Source organism: Hyla sarda, unplaced genomic scaffold, assembly GCF_029499605.1.
Source record: "Hyla sarda isolate aHylSar1 unplaced genomic scaffold, aHylSar1.hap1 scaffold_804, whole genome shotgun sequence".
Taxonomy (NCBI): Eukaryota; Metazoa; Chordata; class Amphibia; order Anura; family Hylidae; genus Hyla; species Hyla sarda.
Window position 1 is genome coordinate 39,604 of NW_026610830.1, and position 27,204 is coordinate 66,807.

Here is a 27,204-nt window from a genome sequence, read left to right on the forward strand (position 1 = left end):
CTACCTGCACAGGTGTGCTGGCTACTCAAATGATCCAATTAAGGAGGCCATTTAGTCAGCAGCAGCAGAAGTCCTGTGCCTGGACGCTCCAACAGCGGCCAGACACAAGCAGAAGCAGCAGAAGCAGCAGCAGCACCACCTTTTGTTTTTTGGCTGCAGCAGCAGCAAGGCCCACAGGGCTGGCTAGCTGGCTAGCCAGCAAGCAGGTAGCAATGAAAGTAGGAATCTTTCTTTTTAACCCTGTAAGGGGGTGGTGCACTGTACCCGAAGATACTGCCATATCGGGTCAATGCATAGGGCGACGGAAGCAAGCTTCGAAATCGGCCCCCGTTCTCAAAAATCCATTTAATATATGGTCCCCAGATAGGGGACGTATCAGATATTAAACTGATAAGAACAGATTTTTTACTTTTAGATATAATATTCTTAGACTAAAAGACCTTACGCAGTCCAGATTATACTTAGTCTGCTAAAAGCATATTCCACAGATGTAGATTCCAAAGACTTTTAGCCACTTTGTGACCTAATCTTTTTTTATCCAATAAATAGAAAACATACATCTCACTAAGAGCTAGGCGAACACAATCTTTAGAGGTAATAGTGTCTCTTTTAAAAAGAAGAATATTCCTCGTCTTCCATAGTGCAATTTTAATACAATTTATACTAATCCACAAAACCCGAGACTTTTCCACAGATAAAACATTATAAAATCCATATAAAATAACTTCATGATTTAAAAAATTAAGATCAGAAATGAATTTTAGTAAGGGTCCTATCAAATGCCATATCTCTTGGGCGTAAAAACAGTTCCAAAAAAGGTGTAAAACTGTTTCCTCACTAGGACACCCCATTCTCGGGCACTTTGCACTACGACACAATCCTCTTCTGTGTTGGAATTCTCTGGTAGGCAAACATTGATGTGCTATCTGCCAGGCCAGATCTTTTAAGTCATTAGATAAGAATCCCATATTCACCATCCTCCAAACTCTTAGAGATTTCTCAGTGGAATAATTAGATATTAAGCAAATCTGTTCTATCTTCCTGATTTCAGGAACTAATTTTCGTGCATTACTACAAATTTCTTGACTAAAATTAGCAATGCCATAAATACGAATAATCTTTTCTAAAACCACATAGTGCGCTGGGGGAATAAATAAGATTGGGGACGTTAAAGGTAAGGTTATCCACTTTCTTTTTCTAAAAATGTGACCTGCAGCATATTTTAAAAAATAAGACCAATAACAGTTTCTTTGCAAGCCATTAAAACACATAGAAAAAAAGTGAATATATAAAAACCTTTTTAAATCAGGCACATCCTTACCCCCCAATTTCTTTGTCTTCATCATTACATCTCTCCTGAGTTTATCCATTTTAGACCCCCATAAAAAATGAAAGCAAATCTTGTTTAAAAACTTTAAGGTGCGTTCACTCGGTGGGAAAACCAAGCTTAAATATAGCATGATAGGTAGCAACAAAGCTTTCATTATCAGTACTTTTCCTTCTATTGTTAATTTCCTCATTTTCCAAAAACTTATTTTCTTTTGCACTTTCTCTTTGACGATGGACCAGCTTTCCTCTCCATTATTTTCATTGTCAAAGATGACACCCAAGATTTTGATTTTATCATATTGCACATTCATCCCCGTATTGCCCCAATTCCCTATTGCAAAGCAATCACATTTATTTTTATTTAATTTGAAGCCAGAGCCCTCACAAAAAAATTCTGTCTGTCTGATAGCACGTTTCAGGGATGGTTCATCTGGACATAGAATATTAACATCATCCATGTATGCTATCGTCTTTACGCTCTGTCCTCCACTTCCAGGGATTGGCACTCCTCTAATGAGCTTATCTTTTCTCAAAACATTCAACAGAGGTTCTATTGCACATATGAAAAGAATGGGTGATAGGGGGCACCCCTGTTTCACCCCAGACTGTAAACATACCTCTTGGGATAAAAAACCGTTAATTAAAATACGACTAAAACAGTTTTTATATAAAAGTGCAATTTTTCCAACAATAAAATCAGGAAAATTCATTTTCTTTAAAACCAACCATAAAAAATCATGAGAAACACGGTCATAAGCCTTTTGAAAATCCAAGGATAAAATTGCCAATTTCTGATCACATTGTTTCTGATACCATAAAACATCTTTTACAAGGTTTAGATGATCACTTATTTTCCTTCCAGGTACTCCGCATACTTGGTCACTGTGTATAACCTTAGAAATTACCTGCTTGAGCCTATTTGCTAAAATTTTTGCTAAAACCTTATAGTCTGTATTTAGCAGGGTAATAGGCCTCCAATTTTCTAATTTAGAGATGTCTCCTTTTTTAAAAATCAGAGTAACAACACCATCTCTCCAGGACGCAGGTAAAATCTCAGATTTAAAAGCACAGTTAAAAATACCTAAAAGATCATCTTTTAAAATGGACCAAAAACACAGATAAAATTCAACTGGCAACCCATCCGAACCAGGTGTTTTACCATTTAAAAAACTCTTAAAAGTGCTTAAAAGTTCAGGTAAAAAGATTTCATCACAAAGGCTCTCTTGGTCAGTTTTGTCAAGTTTTGAATCCAAGGTATCTAAAACATCATTAGTAAAGGAAATATCAATATCTTTTTTATTAAAAAGCTCCTGATAAAATACTTGTGCTTCTCGCAACATCTCTTCATTAGTTATCTTCCCTTCTATTACAGATATCATTTCTTTCTTTCCCACCACCTTCTTAAAAAAGAATCTCGAACACTTTTCATCATTCTCCAGACATTGCACCTTGCTGTTAAAAATCATTTCTTTTCCTTTTTGACTAATGGCATTTTTTATTTCATTCTTTGTCTGAGCAATAACATCATCCATCTCAAGCCCGGCTTGCTTTAGTTTATAATATGTTTGGATTTTAGTGTTTAACATTTTAAACCATAACTTTTTCTCCTTAGCCTTTTGGATGCCCACACGGATAAAAAACAGTTTAGTCCACTTTTTAACATCCTCCCACCAATCCAAAATATTTTTATATTGGGATTGACGCAATCTCCATTTGTTATAAGCAGCAATAAAATCATTTTTTGTTTTCATGTCCTCTAATAAAGTAGTGTTGAGCTTCCAAACGCCTCTGCCTTTCTCTAGGCCAGGTAAAGTGACATGTGCATGTAATAACTTATGATCAGAGAAAATATTCGATAAAAGAGAAACCTCAACTAGATTAAAACTTTCCGATAAAAAAATAAAATCAATCCTGGATTTGCAGACATTATTTTCCCATGTGTAACCAGGGTCGTCTGGGTATTTTCTCCTCCAGACATCGGTAAAGTTAAAATCCTCAGTCATACTCTTAATCTGTTTCTCTGTTTTATCCACTCTGACATGCACACTTCCACTCTCACGATGATCACCACTCATACAACAATTAAAATCTCCAGCCATTAAAATAGGTGTTGAACCTGGGATAAAAGCCTGAATATCATTAATCAAGTCGGCTCTCTCATTTTTTTCAGGAGAAGCATAGATGTTAAAAAGCTTAATCTCTGAGCCATTGTACTTAATATTAACTAATAGCGCTCTACCAGGTATAATTTCTAAGAAGGACAAAACTTGTACATCTGAACCTCTAAACAAGATCCCAACACCTGAAGATCTGTTCAGATTGTCACCCGACCAGACCGATGGTCCCAAAGTCCAGCTACGACAAAGGTCCTCATAATTTGGACTATGTTCAATTCCACATTCTTGTAAAAAGAACAGAGAACAGTCCAAGGTCTCTAAAAAACTAAACAAAGCAGCCCTTCTCGTAGGGCTCTTTAGACCTCTCACATTAAGAGAGGAGCACTTTAAGGAAGCTATTCGCTACTGGAGTTTGAGTCCGATATGAAACCCACAGGTGACTCCGGGCTTTCGAACTCTTTGATATTTTTTGGATCGGACGCTGATCTTATAGAAGGCCTCCATGCATGTTGACTGTCCTCACATTCGTCTGAGCTTTTTTTGACAGGCCGTTTAATGCCAAGTTGTGGCTCATCTCCAAGTTCCTTCTTCCGCTTGATCTCCTTCACGCCAACCTCCATGGCTTCACTGCTCACTAGTGACCCTCCACCACCAGAACCCTCCACAGAAGGTCTCCCCTCTGTCTCAGGCACAGCAGAAAGGTCCATAAGCTCCGCCACGACATGAGAAGTTACAGCCGGCTTTTCTGAAGGCGCCTCAGACCGCTGGGGTGCTTTCGCAGGTGGTACTTCAGCTTGCACTACACCCACTCTCCCCGCTACACGGTCAGCCCACGATCTAGCTACACTGGAACGGAGACTGCAATCTTTAAAGGCATGGCCTTCTTCACCACAAATGTTGCAGACGATTTTAGCACAGTCCTTAGAAACATGGCCTTCTTGATTGCACCGACCACAGCGAACTGTAGTGTCCGTGCAAACTTCCATAGTATGTCCGAATTTCTTACATTTCCTACAAAAAGTAGGCATCTCGGGATAAAACAAATAGCCCTTATCCCGACCGATAGAAAAGTTGGAGGGTGGATGACACAACCCTCCAATGCCAGTAGCATCCTCCTTCATTTTCACAAAAAACTTATGTTTCCCCGTCCATAGGTCTTCTGAATTCATCACCTTATGGGAATACTTAACAGAACTGCAGTATTTCCCCAAAAAGAGCTCAATATGGGACACAGTCACAAAGGGATTGTGCATACACACAACTAGAGGAATATCGCCTCCAGTATACAACACTGTGACCGTGATCCCATCAAGCTCAGCAAGGTCTTGATTGCTTTTCAGCTTCTCAAAAAGATTCTGGCATGCATAAGCAGAGTCCAGAGTTAGGATGAAGCTGCCCTTCCGAGGATCTCTGAGACAGACGATGTTCTCTTTCTTCACCCCAAGAAGCTTGTAGAGAGTTTCTTTCACAAAATAAGAAAGTTGGACGAGTTCTTGCTTGTCTTCATCAACATCAAAGCGAAAGGAAAAACGAATCCGCGTTTCACCGGATGTAAGGTAACGGATGCGAACACCCATCTTGTCGATCGCCTTTTCGGTTCCTCGTAGCAGCCCCCCTTGGAAAAGGTAGGACAAACTCCCAGGATCCTCCTGACCAGACACTTGATCTAGCCAAAAGGCCGAGAAGCGATAACCGTGAAAGGGGCGGGCCCAACAAGGTGCCCTTCATGGGCACTATCACTGCTTGCTGTCAGGGAGGCTGCCAGACAATTTTCCATGCACACTCTGGGCTGGGGGGCAGTCAACCACCAGTACACACAGCAGAACCTAAACCCATACCATTATTGCTAAGCAGCAAGACAGGGGCCCATTGCACTCCCACGGGGCCTTTTTAAATGCAATCCATAACCCGGATTTGCCAGGAACCCTTCTTACTCCTCCTACTTGCATGTGACACTGGGCTTAGGATCTGCATAGGAAACACACACACAAGCACACACCTACCTTTGTTGCCTGCAGATGCCTCCTTGGCTGTCCCCAAACGGTATCAAACCAACACCCACGGGAAGCTGTAAGCATAGAGGACATGCCTGCACCCCATTGGACTTACCTGTGTGGGTTAAACCCGGGTTATTTGACAACCTATGGCGGTGATGGTTCTGCTCAGGCAGAGCAGTGCTGATGCTCCTCATAAAGCTGTCGCTGCTGTGAAGGTTCTAGGTGACATCACAAATCCCTATGGTTACATACACAACAAAGCTGGGTTGTTGTTGTTTACACTCTGCAAGGCCTGTGGAAGTGAGTGACATCATAGCACTGTAGTTCTGAGGGTTCTAGATGGATGCAACAATCTCCTGTTGCTTCTATGAAGGCCATAATAGACGACATCACCAAACAGCTCCATAGTCACATACACAGCAAAGGAGAGATGTTGTTTACACCTAGTGATGTCAGTGGTATTGAGTGACATCACAGCACAGTGCTAAGGCTCCTGGGCCTGGACACAGCAGCGGCTGCAATATCTCAATGGAGAATACGTTTATATATATGTGTGTGTGTGCGCGTATTTATATATATATATATATATATATATATATATATATATATATATTTCTCCGCCGAAATCACTTTTAAACCCATTTCCACCTTTTTTTCCCTTCTCTTCCTCTTACTTTTTTTTCACGTTTTTTTACGTTTTTCTCCTTTTCGCCTCTTTTCTGGGCGTATTATTCTTCTTTTTCTTCTTTTTTTTCGTCTAATGCATACCCCATCAGTGCAGCAATGCTTATTCAATACCGCCAGCAGATGGAGACACTGGGGGATAATTTTCTAAGGATTTATACTGATTTTTCCTGTCTGAATTTGTCGCACAGAAAGTTGCAGGCCAAATATGTGTGACATTTCTGCGACTTTAGCTTCTAGAGCATTTTTACAACATTATACATAGGTGCTGAATACATAAAAAGCGACTGTTCAGCGACAGACAAGTCGCATCGGCTGAAAGTAGGCCAGAATGTCAGTCCATGTTGGAGCAGGTTTAGATACAGTCTAAAGTATAGATCTCAAAGTCTGTGCACAGAATTTAGCAAGGGCCTCGCACCTTCTGATGCATCAGGTAGGTGCACAATAGCATAGCCTAACCCTCTGTACTTTGGTCTATATTGATGCGGGACATAGACAGCCAGCTGATGACCAATCCATTAGTGCAATGGATGGCTGGAAGCATTTGTCTTTGCCTTTGCAATACCACAGAAGCAATGCATGGTCAATGTACAGCAATGACACACCTGTGTGAACAGCCAGGAGACCCCCCCCCCCCCCCATGTTATGTTACATAGTTACATAGTTAGTACGGTCGAAAAAAGACATATGTCCATCAAGTTCAACCAGGGAATTAAGGGGTAGGGGTGTGGCGTGATATTGGGGAAGGGATGAGATTTTATATTTCTTCATAAGCATTAATCTTATTTTGTCAATTAGGAACATTCAGCACCCACCCGCTATCAAGGCAGCTGCCTATCATGTCATGCCCTACCTGCACAGGTGTGCTGGCTACTCAAATGATCCAATTAAGGAGGCCATTTAGTCAGCAGCAGCAGAAGTCCTGTGCCTGGACGCTCCAACAGCGGCCAGACACAAGCAGAAGCAGAAGCAGCAGAAGCAGCAGCAGCACCACCTTTTGTTTTTTGGCTGCAGCAGCAGCAAGGCCCACAGGGCTGGCTAGCTGGCTAGCCAGCAAGCAGGTAGCAATGAAAGTAGGAATCTTTCTTTTTAACCCTGTAAGGGGGTGGTGCACTGTACCCGAAGATACTGCCATATCGGGTCAATGCATAGGGCGACGGAAGCAAGCTTCGAAATCGGCCCCCGTTCTCAAAAATCCATTTAATATATGGTCCCCAGATAGGGGACGTATCAGATATTAAACTGATAAGAACAGATACTACACTTGATCTTAGCCAAAAGGCCGAGAAGCGATAACCGTGAAAGGGGCGGGCCCAACAAGGTGCCCTTCATGGGCACTATCACTGCTTGCTGTCAGGGAGGCTGCCAGACAATTTTCCATGCACACTCTGGGCTGGGGGGCAGTCAACCACCAGTACACACAGCAGAACCTAAACCCATACCATTATTGCTAAGCAGCAAGACAGGGGCCCATTGCACTCCCACGGGGCCTTTTTAAATGCAATCCATAACCCGGATTTGCCAGGAACCCTTCTTACTCCTCCTACTTGCATGTGACACTGGGCTGAGGATCTGCATAGGAAACACACACACAAGCACACACCTACCTTTGTTGCCTGCAGATGCCTCCTTGGCTGTCCCCAAACGGTATCAAACCAACACCCACGGGAAGCTGTAAGCATAGAGGACATGCCTGCACCCCATTGGACTTACCTGTGTGGGTTAAACCCGGGTTATTTGACAACCTATGGCGGTGATGGTTCTGCTCAGGCAGAGCAGTGCTGATGCTCCTCATAAAGCTGTCGCTGCTGTGAAGGTTCTAGGTGACATCACAAATCCCTATGGTTACATACACAACAAAGCTGGGTTGTTGTTGTTTACACTCTGCAAGGCCTGTGGAAGTGAGTGACATCATAGCACTGTAGTTCTGAGGGTTCTAGATGGATGCAACAATCTCCTGTTGCTTCTATGAAGGCCATAATAGACGACATCACCAAACAGCTCCATAGTCACATACACAGCAAAGGAGAGATGTTGTTTACACCTAGTGATGTCAGTGGTATTGAGTGACATCACAGCACAGTGCTAAGGCTCCTGGGCCTGGACACAGCAGCGGCTGCAATATCTCAACGGAGAATACGTTTATATATATGTGTGTGTGTGCGCGTATATATATATATATATATATATATATATATATATATATATATATATTTCTCCGCCGAAATCACTTTTAAACCCATTTCCACCTTTTTTTCCCTTCTCTTCCTCTTACTTTTTTTTCACGTTTTTTTACGTTTTTCTCCTTTTCGCCTCTTTTCTGGGCGTATTATTCTTCTTTTTCTTCTTTTTTTTCGTCTAATGCATACCCCATCAGTGCAGCAATGCTTATTCAATACCGCCAGCAGATGGAGACACTGGGGGATAATTTTCTAAGGATTTATACTGATTTTTCCTGTCTGAATTTGTCGCACAGAAAGTTGCAGGCCAAATATGTGTGACATTTCTGCGACTTTAGCTTCTAGAGCATTTTTACAACATTATACATAGGTGCTGAATACATAAAAAGCGACTGTTCAGCGACAGACAAGTCGCATCGGCTGAAAGTAGGCCAGAATGTCAGTCCATGTTGGAGCAGGTTTAGATACAGTCTAAAGTATAGATCTCAAAGTCTGTGCACAGAATTTAGCAAGGGCCTCGCACCTTCTGATGCATCAGGTAGGTGCACAATAGCATAGCCTAACCCTCTGTACTTTGGTCTATATTGATGCGGGACATAGACAGCCAGCTGATGACCAATCCATTAGTGCAATGGATGGCTGGAAGCATTTGTCTTTGCCTTTGCAATACCACAGAAGCAATGCATGGTCAATGTACAGCAATGACACACCTGTGTGAACAGCCAGGAGACCCCCCCCCCCCCCCATGTTATGTTACATAGTTACATAGTTAGTACGGTCGAAAAAAGACATATGTCCATCAAGTTCAACCAGGGAATTAAGGGGTAGGGGTGTGGCGTGATATTGGGGAAGGGATGAGATTTTATATTTCTTCATAAGCATTAATCTTATTTTGTCAATTAGGAACATTCAGCACCCACCCGCTATCAAGGCAGCTGCCTATCATGTCATGCCCTACCTGCACAGGTGTGCTGGCTACTCAAATGATCCAATTAAGGAGGCCATTTAGTCAGCAGCAGCAGAAGTCCTGTGCCTGGACGCTCCAACAGCGGCCAGACACAAGCAGAAGCAGAAGCAGCAGAAGCAGCAGCAGCACCACCTTTTGTTTTTTGGCTGCAGCAGCAGCAAGGCCCACAGGGCTGGCTAGCTGGCTAGCCAGCAAGCAGGTAGCAATGAAAGTAGGAATCTTTCTTTTTAACCCTGTAAGGGGGTGGTGCACTGTACCCGAAGATACTGCCATATCGGGTCAATGCATAGGGCGACGGAAGCAAGCTTCGAAATCGGCCCCCGTTCTCAAAAATCCATTTAATATATGGTCCCCAGATAGGGGACGTATCAGATATTAAACTGATAAGAACAGATACTACACTTGATCTTAGCCAAAAGGCCGAGAAGCGATAACCGTGAAAGGGGCGGGCCCAACAAGGTGCCCTTCATGGGCACTATCACTGCTTGCTGTCAGGGAGGCTGCCAGACAATTTTCCATGCACACTCTGGGCTGGGGGGCAGTCAACCACCAGTACACACAGCAGAACCTAAACCCATACCATTATTGCTAAGCAGCAAGACAGGGGCCCATTGCACTCCCACGGGGCCTTTTTAAATGCAATCCATAACCCGGATTTGCCAGGAACCCTTCTTACTCCTCCTACTTGCATGTGACACTGGGCTGAGGATCTGCATAGGAAACACACACACAAGCACACACCTACCTTTGTTGCCTGCAGATGCCTCCTTGGCTGTCCCCAAACGGTATCAAACCAACACCCACGGGAAGCTGTAAGCATAGAGGACATGCCTGCACCCCATTGGACTTACCTGTGTGGGTTAAACCCGGGTTATTTGACAACCTATGGCGGTGATGGTTCTGCTCAGGCAGAGCAGTGCTGATGCTCCTCATAAAGCTGTCGCTGCTGTGAAGGTTCTAGGTGACATCACAAATCCCTATGGTTACATACACAACAAAGCTGGGTTGTTGTTGTTTACACTCTGCAAGGCCTGTGGAAGTGAGTGACATCATAGCACTGTAGTTCTGAGGGTTCTAGATGGATGCAACAATCTCCTGTTGCTTCTATGAAGGCCATAATAGACGACATCACCAAACAGCTCCATAGTCACATACACAGCAAAGGAGAGATGTTGTTTACACCTAGTGATGTCAGTGGTATTGAGTGACATCACAGCACAGTGCTAAGGCTCCTGGGCCTGGACACAGCAGCGGCTGCAATATCTCAACGGAGAATACGTTTATATATATGTGTGTGTGTGCGCGTATATATATATATATATATATATATATATATATATATATATATTTCTCCGCCGAAATCACTTTTAAACCCATTTCCACCTTTTTTTCCCTTCTCTTCCTCTTACTTTTTTTTCACGTTTTTTTACGTTTTTCTCCTTTTCGCCTCTTTTCTGGGCGTATTATTCTTCTTTTTCTTCTTTTTTTTCGTCTAATGCATACCCCATCAGTGCAGCAATGCTTATTCAATACCGCCAGCAGATGGAGACACTGGGGGATAATTTTCTAAGGATTTATACTGATTTTTCCTGTCTGAATTTGTCGCACAGAAAGTTGCAGGCCAAATATGTGTGACATTTCTGCGACTTTAGCTTCTAGAGCATTTTTACAACATTATACATAGGTGCTGAATACATAAAAAGCGTCTGTTCAGCGACAGACAAGTCGCATCGGCTGAAAGTAGGCCAGAATGTCAGTCCATGTTGGAGCAGGTTTAGATACAGTCTAAAGTATAGATCTCAAAGTCTGTGCACAGAATTTAGCAAGGGCCTCGCACCTTCTGATGCATCAGGTAGGTGCACAATAGCATAGCCTAACCCTCTGTACTTTGGTCTATATTGATGCGGGACATAGACAGCCAGCTGATGACCAATCCATTAGTGCAATGGATGGCTGGAAGCATTTGTCTTTGCCTTTGCAATACCACAGAAGCAATGCATGGTCAATGTACAGCAATGACACACCTGTGTGAACAGCCAGGAGACCCCCCCCCCCCCATGTTATGTTACATAGTTACATAGTTAGTACGGTCGAAAAAAGACATATGTCCATCAAGTTCAACCAGGGAATTAAGGGGTAGGGGTGTGGCGCGATATTGGGGAAGGGATGAGATTTTATATTTCTTCATAAGCATTAATCTTATTTTGTCAATTAGGAACATTCAGCACCCACCCGCTATCAAGGCAGCTGCCTATCATGTCATGCCCTACCTGCACAGGTGTGCTGGCTACTCAAATGATCCAATTAAGGAGGCCATTTAGTCAGCAGCAGCAGAAGTCCTGTGCCTGGACGCTCCAACAGCGGCCAGACACAAGCAGAAGCAGAAGCAGCAGAAGCAGCAGCAGCACCACCTTTTGTTTTTTGGCTGCAGCAGCAGCAAGGCCCACAGGGCTGGCTAGCTGGCTAGCCAGCAAGCAGGTAGCAATGAAAGTAGGAATCTTTCTTTTTAACCCTGTAAGGGGGTGGTGCACTGTACCCGAAGATACTGCCATATCGGGTCAATGCATAGGGCGACGGAAGCAAGCTTCGAAATCGGCCCCCGTTCTCAAAAATCCATTTAATATATGGTCCCCAGATAGGGGACGTATCAGATATTAAACTGATAAGAACAGATACTACACTTGATCTTAGCCAAAAGGCCGAGAAGCGATAACCGTGAAAGGGGCGGGCCCAACAAGGTGCCCTTCATGGGCACTATCACTGCTTGCTGTCAGGGAGGCTGCCAGACAATTTTCCATGCACACTCTGGGCTGGGGGGCAGTCAACCACCAGTACACACAGCAGAACCTAAACCCATACCATTATTGCTAAGCAGCAAGACAGGGGCCCATTGCACTCCCACGGGGCCTTTTTAAATGCAATCCATAACCCGGATTTGCCAGGAACCCTTCTTACTCCTCCTACTTGCATGTGACACTGGGCTTAGGATCTGCATAGGAAACACACACACAAGCACACACCTACCTTTGTTGCCTGCAGATGCCTCCTTGGCTGTCCCCAAACGGTATCAAACCAACACCCACGGGAAGCTGTAAGCATAGAGGACATGCCTGCACCCCATTGGACTTACCTGTGTGGGTTAAACCCGGGTTATTTGACAACCTATGGCGGTGATGGTTCTGCTCAGGCAGAGCAGTGCTGATGCTCCTCATAAAGCTGTCGCTGCTGTGAAGGTTCTAGGTGACATCACAAATCCCTATGGTTACATACACAACAAAGCTGGGTTGTTGTTGTTTACACTCTGCAAGGCCTGTGGAAGTGAGTGACATCATAGCACTGTAGTTCTGAGGGTTCTAAATGGATGCAACAATCTCCTGTTGCTTCTATGAAGGCCATAATAGACGACATCACCAAACAGCTCCATAGTCACATACACAGCAAAGGAGAGATGTTGTTTACACCTAGTGATGTCAGTGGTATTGAGTGACATCACAGCACAGTGCTAAGGCTCCTGGGCCTGGACACAGCAGCGGCTGCAATATCTCAACGGAGAATACGTTTATATATATGTGTGTGTGTGCGCGTATATATATATATATATATATATATATATATATATTTCTCCGCCGAAATCACTTTTAAACCCATTTCCACCTTTTTTTCCCTTCTCTTCCTCTTACTTTTTTTCACGTTTTTTTACGTTTTTCTCCTTTTCGCCTCTTTTCTGGGCGTATTATTCTTCTTTTTCTTCTTTTTTTTCGTCTAATGCATACCCCATCAGTGCAGCAATGCTTATTCAATACCGCCAGCAGATGGAGACACTGGGGGATAATTTTCTAAGGATTTATACTGATTTTTCCTGTCTGAATTTGTCGCACAGAAAGTTGCAGGCCAAATATGTGTGACATTTCTGCGACTTTAGCTTCTAGAGCATTTTTACAACATTATACATAGGTGCTGAATACATAAAAAGCGACTGTTCAGCGACAGACAAGTCGCATCGGCTGAAAGTAGGCCAGAATGTCAGTCCATGTTGGAGCAGGTTTAGATACAGTCTAAAGTATAGATCTCAAAGTCTGTGCACAGAATTTAGCAAGGGCCTCGCACCTTCTGATGCATCAGGTAGGTGCACAATAGCATAGCCTAACCCTCTGTACTTTGGTCTATATTGATGCGGGACATAGACAACCAGCTGATGACCAATCCATTAGTGCAATGGATGGCTGGAAGCATTTGTCTTTGCCTTTGCAATACCACAGAAGCAATGCATGGTCAATGTACAGCAATGACACACCTGTGTGAACAGCCAGGAGACCCCCCCCCCCCCCCATGTTATGTTACATAGTTACATAGTTAGTACGGTCGAAAAAAGACATATGTCCATCAAGTTCAACCAGGGAATTAAGGGGTAGGGGTGTGGCGCGATATTGGGGAAGGGATGAGATTTTATATTTCTTCATAAGCATTAATCTTATTTTGTCAATTAGGAACATTCAGCACCCACCCGCTATCAAGGCAGCTGCCTATCATGTCATGCCCTACCTGCACAGGTGTGCTGGCTACTCAAATGATCCAATTAAGGAGGCCATTTAGTCAGCAGCAGCAGAAGTCCTGTGCCTGGACGCTCCAACAGCGGCCAGACACAAGCAGAAGCAGAAGCAGCAGAAGCAGCAGCAGCACCACCTTTTGTTTTTTGGCTGCAGCAGCAGCAAGGCCCACGGGGCTGGCTAGCTGGCTAGCCAGCAAGCAGGTAGCAATGAAAGTAGGAATCTTTCTTTTTAACCCTGTAAGGGGGTGGTGCACTGTACCCGAAGATACTGCCATATCGGGTCAATGCATAGGGCGACGGAAGCAAGCTTCGAAATCGGCCCCCGTTCTCAAAAATCCATTTAATATATGGTCCCCAGATAGGGGACGTATCAGATATTAAACTGATAAGAACAGATACTACACTTGATCTTAGCCAAAAGGCCGAGAAGCGATAACCGTGAAAGGGGCGGGCCCAACAAGGTGCCCTTCATGGGCACTATCACTGCTTGCTGTCAGGGAGGCTGCCAGACAATTTTCCATGCACACTCTGGGCTGGGGGGCAGTCAACCACCAGTACACACAGCAGAACCTAAACCCATACCATTATTGCTAAGCAGCAAGACAGGGGCCCATTGCACTCCCACGGGGCCTTTTTAAATGCAATCCATAACCCGGATTTGCCAGGAACCCTTCTTACTCCTCCTACTTGCATGTGACAGTGGGCTTAGGATCTGCATAGGAAACACACACACAAGCACACACCTACCTTTGTTGCCTGCAGATGCCTCCTTGGCTGTCCCCAAACGGTATCAAACCAACACCCACGGGAAGCTGTAAGCATAGAGGACATGCCTGCACCCCATTGGACTTACCTGTGTGGGTTAAACCCGGGTTATTTGACAACCTATGGCGGTGATGGTTCTGCTCAGGCAGAGCAGTGCTGATGCTCCTCATAAAGCTGTCGCTGCTGTGAAGGTTCTAGGTGACATCACAAATCCCTATGGTTACATACACAACAAAGCTGGGTTGTTGTTGTTTACACTCTGCAAGGCCTGTGGAAGTGAGTGACATCATAGCACTGTAGTTCTGAGGGTTCTAGATGGATGCAACAATCTCCTGTTGCTTCTATGAAGGCCATAATAGACGACATCACCAAACAGCTCCATAGTCACATACACAGCAAAGGAGAGATGTTGTTTACACCTAGTGATGTCAGTGGTATTGAGTGACATCACAGCACAGTGCTAAGGCTCCTGGGCCTGGACACAGCAGCGGCTGCAATATCTCAACGGAGAATACGTTTATATATATGTGTGTGTGTGCGCGTATATATATATATATATATTTATATATATATATATATATATATATATATATATATATATATATATATTTCTCCGCCGAAATCACTTTTAAACCCATTTCCACCTTTTTTTCCATTCTCTTCCTCTTACTTTTTTTTCACGTTTTTTTACGTTTTTCTCCTTTTCGCCTCTTTTCTGGGCGTATTATTCTTCTTTTTCTTCTTTTTTTTCGTCTAATGCATACCCCATCAGTGCAGCAATGCTTAATCAATACCGCCAGCAGATGGAGACACTGGGGGATAATTTTCTAAGGATTTATACTGATTTTTCCTGTCTGAATTTGTCGCACAGAAAGTTGCAGGCCAAATATGTGTGACATTTCTGCGACTTTAGCTTCTAGAGCATTTTTACAACATTATACATAGGTGCTGAATACATAAAAAGCGACTGTTCAGCGACAGACAAGTCGCATCGGCTGAAAGTAGGCCAGAATGTCAGTCCATGTTGGAGCAGGTTTAGATACAGTCTAAAGTATAGATCTCAAAGTCTGTGCACAGAATTTAGCAAGGGCCTCGCACCTTCTGATGCATCAGGTAGGTGCACAATAGCATAGCCTAACCCTCTGTACTTTGGTCTATATTGATGCGGGACATAGACAGCCAGCTGATGACCAATCCATTAGTGCAATGGATGGCTGGAAGCATTTGTCTTTGCCTTTGCAATACCACAGAAGCAATGCATGGTCAATGTACAGCAATGACACACCTGTGTGAACAGCCAGGAGACCCCCCCCCCCCCATGTTATGTTACATAGTTACATAGTTAGTACGGTCGAAAAAAGACATATGTCCATCAAGTTCAACCAGGGAATTAAGGGGTAGGGGTGTGGCGCGATATTGGGGAAGGGATGAGATTTTATATTTCTTCATAAGCATTAATCTTATTTTGTCAATTAGGAACATTCAGCACCCACCCGCTATCAAGGCAGCTGCCTATCATGTCATGCCCTACCTGCACAGGTGTGCTGGCTACTCAAATGATCCAATTAAGGAGGCCATTTAGTCAGCAGCAGCAGAAGTCCTGTGCCTGGACGCTCCAACAGCGGCCAGACACAAGCAGAAGCAGAAGCAGCAGAAGCAGCAGCAGCACCACCTTTTGTTTTTTGGCTGCAGCAGCAGCAAGGCCCACAGGGCTGGCTAGCTGGCTAGCCAGCAAGCAGGTAGCAATGAAAGTAGGAATCTTTCTTTTTAACCCTGTAAGGGGGTGGTGCACTATACCCGAAGATACTGCCATATCGGGTCAATGCATAGGGCGACGGAAGCAAGCTTCGAAATCGGCCCCCGTTCTCAAAAATCCATTTAATATATGGTCCCCAGATAGGGGACGTATCAGATATTAAACTGATAAGAACAGATTTTCTTTATTTTAAAGCCGAGGAACGTGCTTTCGATTCACCCAAAGTGCAAGAAAAAGTGCAAACGTGTTACACTAAAAAAACGTGCACAAAGGATGCGGTCTATCGCAAGCCCTTCTCCGATAGGAGAGAGGCCCCCCAACAAACCTTACCCTTCGCCTCCGGACCAAAAGGTACCTGCGAGGTTCCAGGTTCGATGTCCCTTTTCGCCGAAGCTACTAGGGGACCACAAATGCTCCCGGCATCCCCCTTGGCGTTAGCCAAGGTATCTGCCCGCAGAGCCGATTACGGTAGGTACCCTGCGAAGCAGGAGTACCCGGGGTGTTTGCAGGGAGGTGCGGAACCTAATGGCCACACACACCTCCCCTAGACCGCCAGGAGGGACACCCAGAAGGGCTACCGCATCCTGACAAATCCTGTGAACACACAACACGCAAAAAGTGACACAGTGAGACAAAAAATAAATAAATAAGTGAATGTGTGCAGATATACTGCCCGGACATCCGGCCGGATCTATAAAAATTTCTCTGATCCTAGCCAGAAGGCCGGGAATCAAGAGGTGAGTGCCACAAGGTGAAGAGATTATGGTGCCCGTGCTTCAACTCAGTGAGCCTATTCTCCCAGTGAGTTTCGGCACCTCGGGGTCACCACTCCCCGAGGCACAAAAGTACCTCGGCTCTAGACCCTCTCAGCCTCATGGCGAGACCCGGAGGGAACAGGTCACATCGGGGCAGCCGTCGAGCTGATTCCTCAGAACCAGCCCCGGAAAGCCCTGGTACACCTGCATCCTCCATGCAGCACCCATCCCCACCAGCATGAAAACTGATAAGAACAGATACTACACTTGATCTTAGCCAAAAGGCCGAGAAGCGATAACCGTGAAAGGGGCGGGCCCAACAAGGTGCCCTTCATGGGCACTATCACTGCTTGCTGTCAGGGAGGCTGCCAGACAATTTTCCATGCACACTCTGGGCTGGGGGGCAGTCAACCACCAGTACACACAGCAGAACCTAAACCCATACCATTATTGCTAAGCAGCAAGACAGGGGCCCATTGCACTCCCACGGGGCCTTTTTAAATGCAATCCATAACCCGGATTTGCCAGGAACCCTTCTTACTCCTCCTACTTGCATGTGACACTGGGCTTAGGATCTGCATAGGAAACACACACACAAGCACACACCTACCTTTGTTGCCTGCAGATGCCTCCTTGGCTGTCCCCAAATGGTATCAAACCAACACCCACGGGAAGCTGTAAGCATAGAGGACATGCCTGCACCCCATTGGACTTACCTGTGTGGGTTAAACCCGGGTTATTTGACAACCTATGGCGGTGATGGTTCTGCTCAGGCAGAGCAGTGCTGATGCTCCTCATAAAGCTGTCGCTGCTGTGAAGGTTCTAGGTGACATCACAAATCCCTATGGTTACATACACAACAAAGCTGGGTTGTTGTTGTTTACACTCTGCAAGGCCTGTGGAAGTGAGTGACATCATAGCACTGTAGTTCTGAGGGTTCTAGATGGATGCAACAATCTCCTGCTGCTTCTATGAAGGCCATAATAGACGACATCACCAAACAGCTCCATAGTCACATACACAGCAAAGGAGAGATGTTGTTTACACCTAGTGATGTCAGTGGTATTGAGTGACATCACAGCACAGTGCTAAGGCTCCTGGGCCTGGACACAGCAGCGGCTGCAATATCTCAACGGAGATTACGTTTATATATATGTGTGTGTGTGCGCGTATATATATATATATATATATATATATATATATATATATATATTTCTCCGCCGAAATCACTTTTAAACCCATTTCCACCTTTTTTTCCCTTCTCTTCCTCTTACTTTTTTTTCACGTTTTTTTACGTTTTTCTCCTTTTCGCCTCTTTTCTGGGCGTATTATTCTTCTTTTTCTTCTTTTTTTTCGTCTAATGCATACCCCATCAGTGCAGCAATGCTTATTCAATACCGCCAGCAGATGGAGACACTGGGGGATAATTTTCTAAGGATTTATACTGATTTTTCCTGTCTGAATTTGTCGCACAGAAAGTTGCAGGCCAAATATGTGTGACATTTCTGCGACTTTAGCTTCTAGAGCATTTTTACAACATTATACATAGGTGCTGAATACATAAAAAGCGACTGTTCAGCGACAGACAAGTCGCATCGGCTGAAAGTAGGCCAGAATGTCAGTCCATGTTGGAGCAGGTTTAGATACAGTCTAAAGTATAGATCTCAAAGTCTGTGCACAGAATTTAGCAAGGGCCTCGCACCTTCTGATGCATCAGGTAGGTGCACAATAGCATAGCCTAACCCTCTGTACTTTGGTCTATATTGATGCGGGACATAGACAGCCAGCTGATGACCAATCCATTAGTGCAATGGATGGCTGGAAGCATTTGTCTTTGCCTTTGCAATACCACAGAAGCAATGCATGGTCAATGTACAGCAATGACACACCTGTGTGAACAGCCAGGAGACCCCCCCCCCCCCCCCCATGTTATGTTACATAGTTACATAGTTAGTACGGTCGAAAAAAGACATATGTCCATCAAGTTCAACCAGGGAATTAAGGGGTAGGGGTGTGGCGCGATATTGGGGAAGGGATGAGATTTTATATTTCTTCATAAGCATTAATCTTATTTTGTCAATTAGGAACATTCAGCACCCACCCGCTATCAAGGCAGCTGCCTATCATGTCATGCCCTACCTGCACAGGTGTGCTGGCTACTCAAATGATCCAATTAAGGAGGCCATTTAGTCAGCAGCAGCAGAAGTCCTGTGCCTGGACGCTCCAACAGCGGCCAGACACAAGCAGAAGCAGAAGCAGCAGAAGCAGCAGCAGCAGCACCACCTTTTGTTTTTTGGCTGCAGCAGCAGCAAGGCCCACAGGGCTGGCTAGCTGGCTAGCCAGCAAGCAGGTAGCAATGAAAGTAGGAATATTTCTTTTTAACCCTGTAAGGGGGTGGTGCACTGTACCCGAAGATACTGCCATATCGGGTCAATGCATAGGGCGACGGAAGCAAGCTTCGAAATCGGCCCCCGTTCTCAAAAATCCATTTAATATATGGTCCCCAGATAGGGGACGTATCAGATATTAAACTGATAAGAACAGATACTACACTTGATCTTAGCCAAAAGGCCGAGAAGCGATAACCGTGAAAGGGGCGGGCCCAACAAGGTGCCCTTCATGGGCACTATCACTGCTTGCTGTCAGGGAGGCTGCCAGACAATTTTCCATGCACACTCTGGGCTGGGGGGCAGTCAACCACCAGTACACACAGCAGAACCTAAACCCATACCATTATTGCTAAGCAGCAAGACAGGGGCCCATTGCACTCCCACGGGGCCTTTTTAAATGCAATCCATAACCCGGATTTGCCAGGAACCCTTCTTACTCCTCCTACTTGCATGTGACACTGGGCTTAGGATCTGCATAGGAAACACACACACAAGCACACACCTACCTTTGTTGCCTGCAGATGCCTCCTTGGCTGTCCCCAAACGGTATCAAACCAACACCCACGGGAAGCTGTAAGCATAGAGGACATGCCTGCACCCCATTGGACTTACCTGTGTGGGTTAAACCCGGGTTATTTGACAACCTATGGCGGTGATGGTTCTGCTCAGGCAGAGCAGTGCTGATGCTCCTCATAAAGCTGTCGCTGCTGTGAAGGTTCTAGGTGACATCACAAATCCCTATGGTTACATACACAACAAAGCTGGGTTGTTGTTGTTTACACTCTGCAAGGCCTGTGGAAGTGAGTGACATCATAGCACTGTAGTTCTGAGGGTTCTAGATGGATGCAACAATCTCCTGTTGCTTCTATGAAGGCCATAATAGACGACATCACCAAACAGCTCCATAGTCACATACACAGCAAAGGAGAGATGTTGTTTACACCTAGTGATGTCAGTGGTATTGAGTGACATCACAGCACAGTGCTAAGGCTCCTGGGCCTGGACACAGCAGCGGCTGCAATATCTCAACGGAGAATACGTTTATATATATGTGTGTGTGTGTGCGCGTATATATATATATATATATATATATATATATATATATATATATATATATATATATATATTTCTCCGCCGAAATCACTTTTAAACCCATTTCCACCTTTTTTTCCCTTCTCTTCCTCTTACTTTTTTTTCACGTTTTTTTACGTTTTTCTCCTTTTCGCCTCTTTTCTGGGCGTATCATTCTTCTTTTTCTTCTTTTTTTTCGTCTAATGCATACCCCATCAGTGCAGCAATGCTTATTCAATACCGCCAGCAGATGGAGACACTGGGGGATAATTTTCTAAGGATTTATACTGATTTTTCCTGTCTGAATTTGTCGCACAGAAAGTTGCAGGCCAAATATGTGTGACATTTCTGCGACTTTAGCTTCTAGAGCATTTTTACAACATTATACATAGGTGCTGAATACATAAAAAGCGACTGTTCAGCGACAGACAAGTCGCATCGGCTGAAAGTAGGCCAGAATGTCAGTCCATGTTTGAGCAGGTTTAGATACAGTCTAAAGTATAGATCTCAAAGTCTGTGCACAGAATTTAGCAAGGGCCTCGCACCTTCTGATGCATCAGGTAGGTGCACAATAGCATAGCCTAACCCTCTGTACTTTGGTCTATATTGATGCGGGACATAGACAGCCAGCTGATGACCAATCCATTAGTGCAATGGATGGCTGGAAGCATTTGTCTTTGCCTTTGCATTACCACAGAAGCAATGCATGGTCAATGTACAGCAATGACACACCTGTGTGAACAGCCAGGAGACCCCCCCCCCCATGTTATGTTACATAGTTACATAGTTAGTACGGTCGAAAAAAGACATATGTCCATCAAGTTCAACCAGGGAATTAAGGGGTAGGGGTGTGGCGCGATATTGGGGAAGGGATGAGATTTTATATTTCTTCATAAGCATTAATCTTATTTTGTCAATTAGGAACATTCAGCACCCACCCGCTATCAAGGCAGCTGCCTATCATGTCATGCCCTACCTGCACAGGTGTGCTGGCTACTCAAATGATCCAATTAAGGAGGCCATTTAGTCAGCAGCAGCAGAAGTCCTGTGCCTGGACGCTCCAACAGCGGCCAGACACAAGCAGAAGCAGAAGCAGCAGCACCACCTTTTGTTTTTTGGCTGCAGCAGCAGCAAGGCCCACAGGGCTGGCTAGCTGGCTAGCCAGCAAGCAGGTAGCAATGAAAGTAGGAATCTTTCTTTTTAACCCTGTAAGGGGGTGGTGCACTGTACCCGAAGATACTGCCATATCGGGTCAATGCATAGGGCGACGGAAGCAAGCTTCGAAATCGGCCCCCGTTCTCAAAAATCCATTTAATATATGGTCCCCAGATAGGGGACGTATCAGATATTAAACTGATAAGAACAGATACTACACTTGATCTTAGCCAAAAGGCCGAGAAGCGATAACCGTGAAAGGGGCGGGCCCAACAAGGTGCCCTTCATGGGCACTATCACTGCTTGCTGTCAGGGAGGCTGCCAGACAATTTTCCATGCACACTCTGGGCTGGGGGGCAGTCAACCACCAGTACACACAGCAGAACCTAAACCCATACCATTATTGCTAAGCAGCAAGACAGGGGCCCATTGCACTCCCACGGGGCCTTTTTAAATGCAATCCATAACCCGGATTTGCCAGGAACCCTTCTTACTCCTCCTACTTGCATGTGACACTGGGCTTAGGATCTGCATAGGAAACACACACACAAGCACACACCTACCTTTGTTGCCTGCAGATGCCTCCTTGGCTGTCCCCAAACGGTATCAAACCAACACCCACGGGAAGCTGTAAGCATAGAGGACATGCCTGCACCCCATTGGACTTACCTGTGTGGGTTAAACCCGGGTTATTTGACAACCTATGGCGGTGATGGTTCTGCTCAGGCAGAGCAGTGCTGATGCTCCTCATAAAGCTGTCGCTGCTGTGAAGGTTCTAGGTGACATCACAAATCCCTATGGTTACATACACAACAAAGCTGGGTTGTTGTTGTTTACACTCTGCAAGGCCTGTGGAAGTGAGTGACATCATAGCACTGTAGTTCTGAGGGTTCTAGATGGATGCAACAATCTCCTGTTGCTTCTATGAAGGCCATAATAGACGACATCACCAAACAGCTCCATAGTCACATACACAGCAAAGGAGAGATGTTGTTTACACCTAGTGATGTCAGTGGTATTGAGTGACATCACAGCACAGTGCTAAGGCTCCTGGGCCTGGACACAGCAGCGGCTGCAATATCTCAACGGAGAATACGTTTATATATATGTGTGTGTGTGCGCGTATATATATATATATATATATATATATATATATATATTTCTCCGCCGAAATCACTTTTAAACCCATTTCCACCTTTTTTTCCCTTCTCTTCCTCTTACTTTTTTTTCACGTTTTTTTACGTTTTTCTCCTTTTCGCCTCTTTTCTGGGCGTATTATTCTTCTTTTTCTTCTTTTTTTTCGTCTAATGCATACCCCATCAGTGCAGCAATGCTTATTCAATACCGCCAGCAGATGGAGACACTGGGGGATAATTTTCTAAGGATTTATACTGATTTTTCCTGTCTGAATTTGTCGCACAGAAAGTTGCAGGCCAAATATGTGTGACATTTCTGCGACTTTAGCTTCTAGAGCATTTTTACAACATTATACATAGGTGCTGAATACATAAAAAGCGACTGTTCAGCGACAGACAAGTCGCATCGGCTGAAAGTAGGCCAGAATGTCAGTCCATGTTGGAGCAGGTTTAGATACAGTCTAAAGTATAGATCTCAAAGTCTGTGCACAGAATTTAGCAAGGGCCTCGCACCTTCTGATGCATCAGGTAGGTGCACAATAGCATAGCCTAACCCTCTGTACTTTGGTCTATATTGATGCGGGACATAGACAGCCAGCTGATGACCAATCCATTAGTGCAATGGATGGCTGGAAGCATTTGTCTTTGCCTTTGCAATACCACAGAAGCAATGCATGGTCAATGTACAGCAATGACACACCTGTGTGAACAGCCAGGAGACCCCCCCCCCCCCCCATGTTATGTTACATAGTTACATAGTTAGTACGGTCGAAAAAAGACATATGTCCATCAAGTTCAACCAGGGAATTAAGGGGTAGGGGTGTGGCGCGATATTGGGGAAGGGATGAGATTTTATATTTCTTCATAAGCATTAATCTTATTTTGTCAATTAGGAACATTCAGCACCCACCCGCTATCAAGGCAGCTGCCTATCATGTCATGCCCTACCTGCACAGGTGTGCTGGCTACTCAAATGATCCAATTAAGGAGGCCATTTAGTCAGCAGCAGCAGAAGTCCTGTGCCTGGACGCTCCAACAGCGGCCAGACACAAGCAGAAGCAGAAGCAGCAGAAGCACCACCTTTTGTTTTTTGGCTGCAGCAGCAGCAAGGCCCACAGGGCTGGCTAGCTGGCTAGCCAGCAAGCAGGTAGCAATGAAAGTAGGAATCTTTCTTTTTAACCCTGTAAGGGGGTGGTGCACTGTACCCGAAGATACTGCCATATCGGGTCAATGCATAGGGCGACGGAAGCAAGCTTCGAAATCGGCCCCCGTTCTCAAAAATCCATTTAATATATGGTCCCCAGATAGGGGACGTATCAGATATTAAACTGATAAGAACAGATACTACACTTGATCTTAGCCAAAAGGCCGAGAAGCGATAACCGTGAAAGGGGCGGGCCCAACAAGGTGCCCTTCATGGGCACTATCACTGCTTGCTGTCAGGGAGGCTGCCAGACAATTTTCCATGCACACTCTGGGCTGGGGGGCAGTCAACCACCAGTACACACAGCAGAACCTAAACCCATACCATTATTGCTAAGCAGCAAGACAGGGGCCCATTGCACTCCCACGGGGCCTTTTTAAATGCAATCCATAACCCGGATTTGCCAGGAACCCTTCTTACTCCTCCTACTTGCATGTGACACTGGGCTTAGGATCTGCATAGGAAACACACACACAAGCACACACCTACCTTTGTTGCCTGCAGATGCCTCCTTGGCTGTCCCCAAACGGTATCAAACCAACACCCACGGGAAGCTGTAAGCATAGAGGACATGCCTGCACCCCATTGGACTTACCTGTGTGGGTTAAACCCGGGTTATTTGACAACCTATGGCGGTGATGGTTCTGCTCAGGCAGAGCAGTGCTGATGCTCCTCATAAAGCTGTCGCTGCTGTGAAGGTTCTAGGTGACATCACAAATCCCTATGGTTACATACACAACAAAGCTGGGTTGTTGTTGTTTACACTCTGCAAGGCCTGTGGAAGTGAGTGACATCATAGCACTGTAGTTCTGAGGGTTCTAGATGGATGCAACAATCTCCTGTTGCTTCTATGAAGGCCATAATAGACGACATCACCAAACAGCTCCATAGTCACATACACAGCAAAGGAGAGATGTTGTTTACACCTAGTGATGTCAGTGGTATTGAGTGACATCACAGCACAGTGCTAAGGCTCCTGGGCCTGGACACAGCAGCGGCTGCAATATCTCAACGGAGAATACGTTTATATATATGTGTGTGTGTGCGCGTATATATATATATATATATATATATATATATATATATATATATATTTCTCCGCCGAAATCACTTTTAAACCCATTTCCACCTTTTTTTCCCTTCTCTTCTTCTTACTTTTTTTTCACGTTTTTTTACGTTTTTCTCCTTTTCGCCTCTTTTCTGGGCGTATTATTCTTCTTTTTCTTCTTTTTTTTCGTCTAATGCATACCCCATCAGTGCAGCAATGCTTATTCAATACCGCCAGCAGATGGAGACACTGGGGGATAATTTTCTAAGGATTTATACTGATTTTTCCTGTCTGAATTTGTCGCACATAAAGTTGCAGGCCAAATATGTGTGACATTTCTGCGACTTTAGCTTCTAGAGCATTTTTACAACATTATACATAGGTGCTGAATACATAAAAAGCGACTGTTCAGCGACAGACAAGTCGCATCGGCTGAAAGTAGGCCAGAATGTCAGTCCATGTTGGAGCAGGTTTAGATACAGTCTAAAGTATAGATCTCAAAGTCTGTGCACAGAATTTAGCAAGGGCCTCGCACCTTCTGATGCATCAGGTAGGTGCACAATAGCATAGCCTAACCCTCTGTACTTTGGTCTATATTGATGCGGGACATAGACAGCCAGCTGATGACCAATCCATTAGTGCAATGGATGGCTGGAAGCATTTGTCTTTGCCTTTGCAATACCACAGAAGCAATGCATGGTCAATGTACAGCAATGACACACCTGTGTGAACAGCCAGGAGACCCCCCCCCCCCCCCCCATGTTATGTTACATAGTTACATAGTTAGTACGGTCGAAAAAAGACATATGTCCATCAAGTTCAACCAGGGAATTAAGGGGTAGGGGTGTGGCGCGATATTGGGGAAGGGATGAGATTTTATATTTCTTCATAAGCATTAATCTTATTTTGTCAATTAGGAACATTCAGCACCCACCCGCTATCAAGGCAGCTGCCTATCATGTCATGCCCTACCTGCACAGGTGTGCTGGCTACTCAAATGATCCAATTAAGGAGGCCATTTAGTCAGCAGCAGCAGAAGTCCTGTGCCTGGACGCTCCAACAGCGGCCAGACACAAGCAGAAGCAGAAGCAGCAGAAGCAGCAGCAGCACCACCTTTTGTTTTTTGGCTGCAGCAGCAGCAAGGCCCACAGGGCTGGCTAGCTGGCTAGCCAGCAAGCAGGTAGCAATGAAAGTAGGAATCTTTCTTTTTAACCCTGTAAGGGGGTGGTGCACTGTACCCGAAGATACTGCCATATCGGGTCAATGCATAGGGCGACGGAAGCAAGCTTCGAAATCGGCCCCCGTTCTCAAAAATCCATTTAATATATGGTCCCCAGATAGGGGACGTATCAGATATTAAACTGATAAGAACAGATACTACACTTGATCTTAGCCAAAAGGCCGAGAAGCGATAACCGTGAAAGGGGCGGGCCCAACAAGGTGCCCTTCATGGGCACTATCACTGCTTGCTGTCAGGGAGGCTGCCAGACAATTTTCCATGCACACTCTGGGCTGGGGGGCAGTCAACCACCAGTACACACAGCAGAACCTAAACCCATACCATTATTGCTAAGCAGCAAGACAGGGGCCCATTGCACTCCCACGGGGCCTTTTTAAATGCAATCCATAACCCGGATTTGCCAGGAACCCTTCTTACTCCTCCTACTTGCATATGACACTGGGCTTAGGATCTGCATAGGAAACACACACACAAGCACACACCTACCTTTGTTGCCTGCAGATGCCTCCTTGGCTGTCCCCAAACGGTATCAAACCAACACCCACGGGAAGCTGTAAGCATAGAGGACATGCCTGCACCCCATTGGACTTACCTGTGTGGGTTAAACCCGGGTTATTTGACAACCTATGGCGGTGATGGTTCTGCTCAGGCAGAGCAGTGCTGATGCTCCTCATAAAGCTGTCGCTGCTGTGAAGGTTCTAGGTGACATCACAAATCCCTATGGTTACATACACAACAAAGCTGGGTTGTTGTTGTTTACACTCTGCAAGGCCTATGGAAGTGAGTGACATCATAGCACTGTAGTTCTGAGGGTTCTAGATGGATGCAACAATCTCCTGTTGCTTCTATGAAGGCCATAAT

The 27,204-nt window shown here is 45.1% G+C and overlaps 9 non-coding genes and 2 pseudogenes across 9 annotated transcripts; all 11 read right to left on the reverse strand.

Annotated features, from left to right (window-relative positions):
* Window positions 1-248: 248 nt before the first annotated feature.
* Window positions 249-424, reverse strand: LOC130346955 (U2 spliceosomal RNA; annotated as a pseudogene).
* Window positions 425-7,230: 6,806 nt separating this feature from the next.
* LOC130346916 (U2 spliceosomal RNA) lies at window positions 7,231-7,421 on the reverse strand. The gene has a single exon (XR_008884950.1). It is a non-coding gene; the product is annotated as a U2 spliceosomal RNA (small nuclear RNA).
* Window positions 7,422-9,515: 2,094 nt separating this feature from the next.
* LOC130346917 (U2 spliceosomal RNA) lies at window positions 9,516-9,706 on the reverse strand. Its single transcript, XR_008884951.1, has one exon. It is a non-coding gene; the product is annotated as a U2 spliceosomal RNA (small nuclear RNA).
* A 2,088-nt stretch (window positions 9,707-11,794) lies between these two features.
* On the reverse strand, window positions 11,795-11,985 carry LOC130346918 (U2 spliceosomal RNA). Its single transcript, XR_008884952.1, has one exon. It is a non-coding gene; the product is annotated as a U2 spliceosomal RNA (small nuclear RNA).
* Window positions 11,986-14,066: 2,081 nt separating this feature from the next.
* LOC130346921 (U2 spliceosomal RNA) lies at window positions 14,067-14,257 on the reverse strand. Its single transcript, XR_008884954.1, has one exon. It is a non-coding gene; the product is annotated as a U2 spliceosomal RNA (small nuclear RNA).
* Window positions 14,258-16,369: 2,112 nt separating this feature from the next.
* On the reverse strand, window positions 16,370-16,553 carry LOC130346958 (U2 spliceosomal RNA). Its single transcript, XR_008884987.1, has one exon. It is a non-coding gene; the product is annotated as a U2 spliceosomal RNA (small nuclear RNA).
* Window positions 16,554-17,236: 683 nt separating this feature from the next.
* Window positions 17,237-17,396, reverse strand: LOC130346905 (U2 spliceosomal RNA; annotated as a pseudogene).
* A 2,095-nt stretch (window positions 17,397-19,491) lies between these two features.
* On the reverse strand, window positions 19,492-19,682 carry LOC130346922 (U2 spliceosomal RNA). Its single transcript, XR_008884955.1, has one exon. It is a non-coding gene; the product is annotated as a U2 spliceosomal RNA (small nuclear RNA).
* Window positions 19,683-21,774: 2,092 nt separating this feature from the next.
* Window positions 21,775-21,965, reverse strand: LOC130346923 (U2 spliceosomal RNA). The gene has a single exon (XR_008884956.1). It is a non-coding gene; the product is annotated as a U2 spliceosomal RNA (small nuclear RNA).
* Window positions 21,966-24,040: 2,075 nt separating this feature from the next.
* Window positions 24,041-24,231, reverse strand: LOC130346924 (U2 spliceosomal RNA). Its single transcript, XR_008884957.1, has one exon. It is a non-coding gene; the product is annotated as a U2 spliceosomal RNA (small nuclear RNA).
* Window positions 24,232-26,325: 2,094 nt separating this feature from the next.
* LOC130346925 (U2 spliceosomal RNA) lies at window positions 26,326-26,516 on the reverse strand. The gene has a single exon (XR_008884958.1). It is a non-coding gene; the product is annotated as a U2 spliceosomal RNA (small nuclear RNA).
* Between the last annotated feature and the right edge of the window lie 688 nt (window positions 26,517-27,204).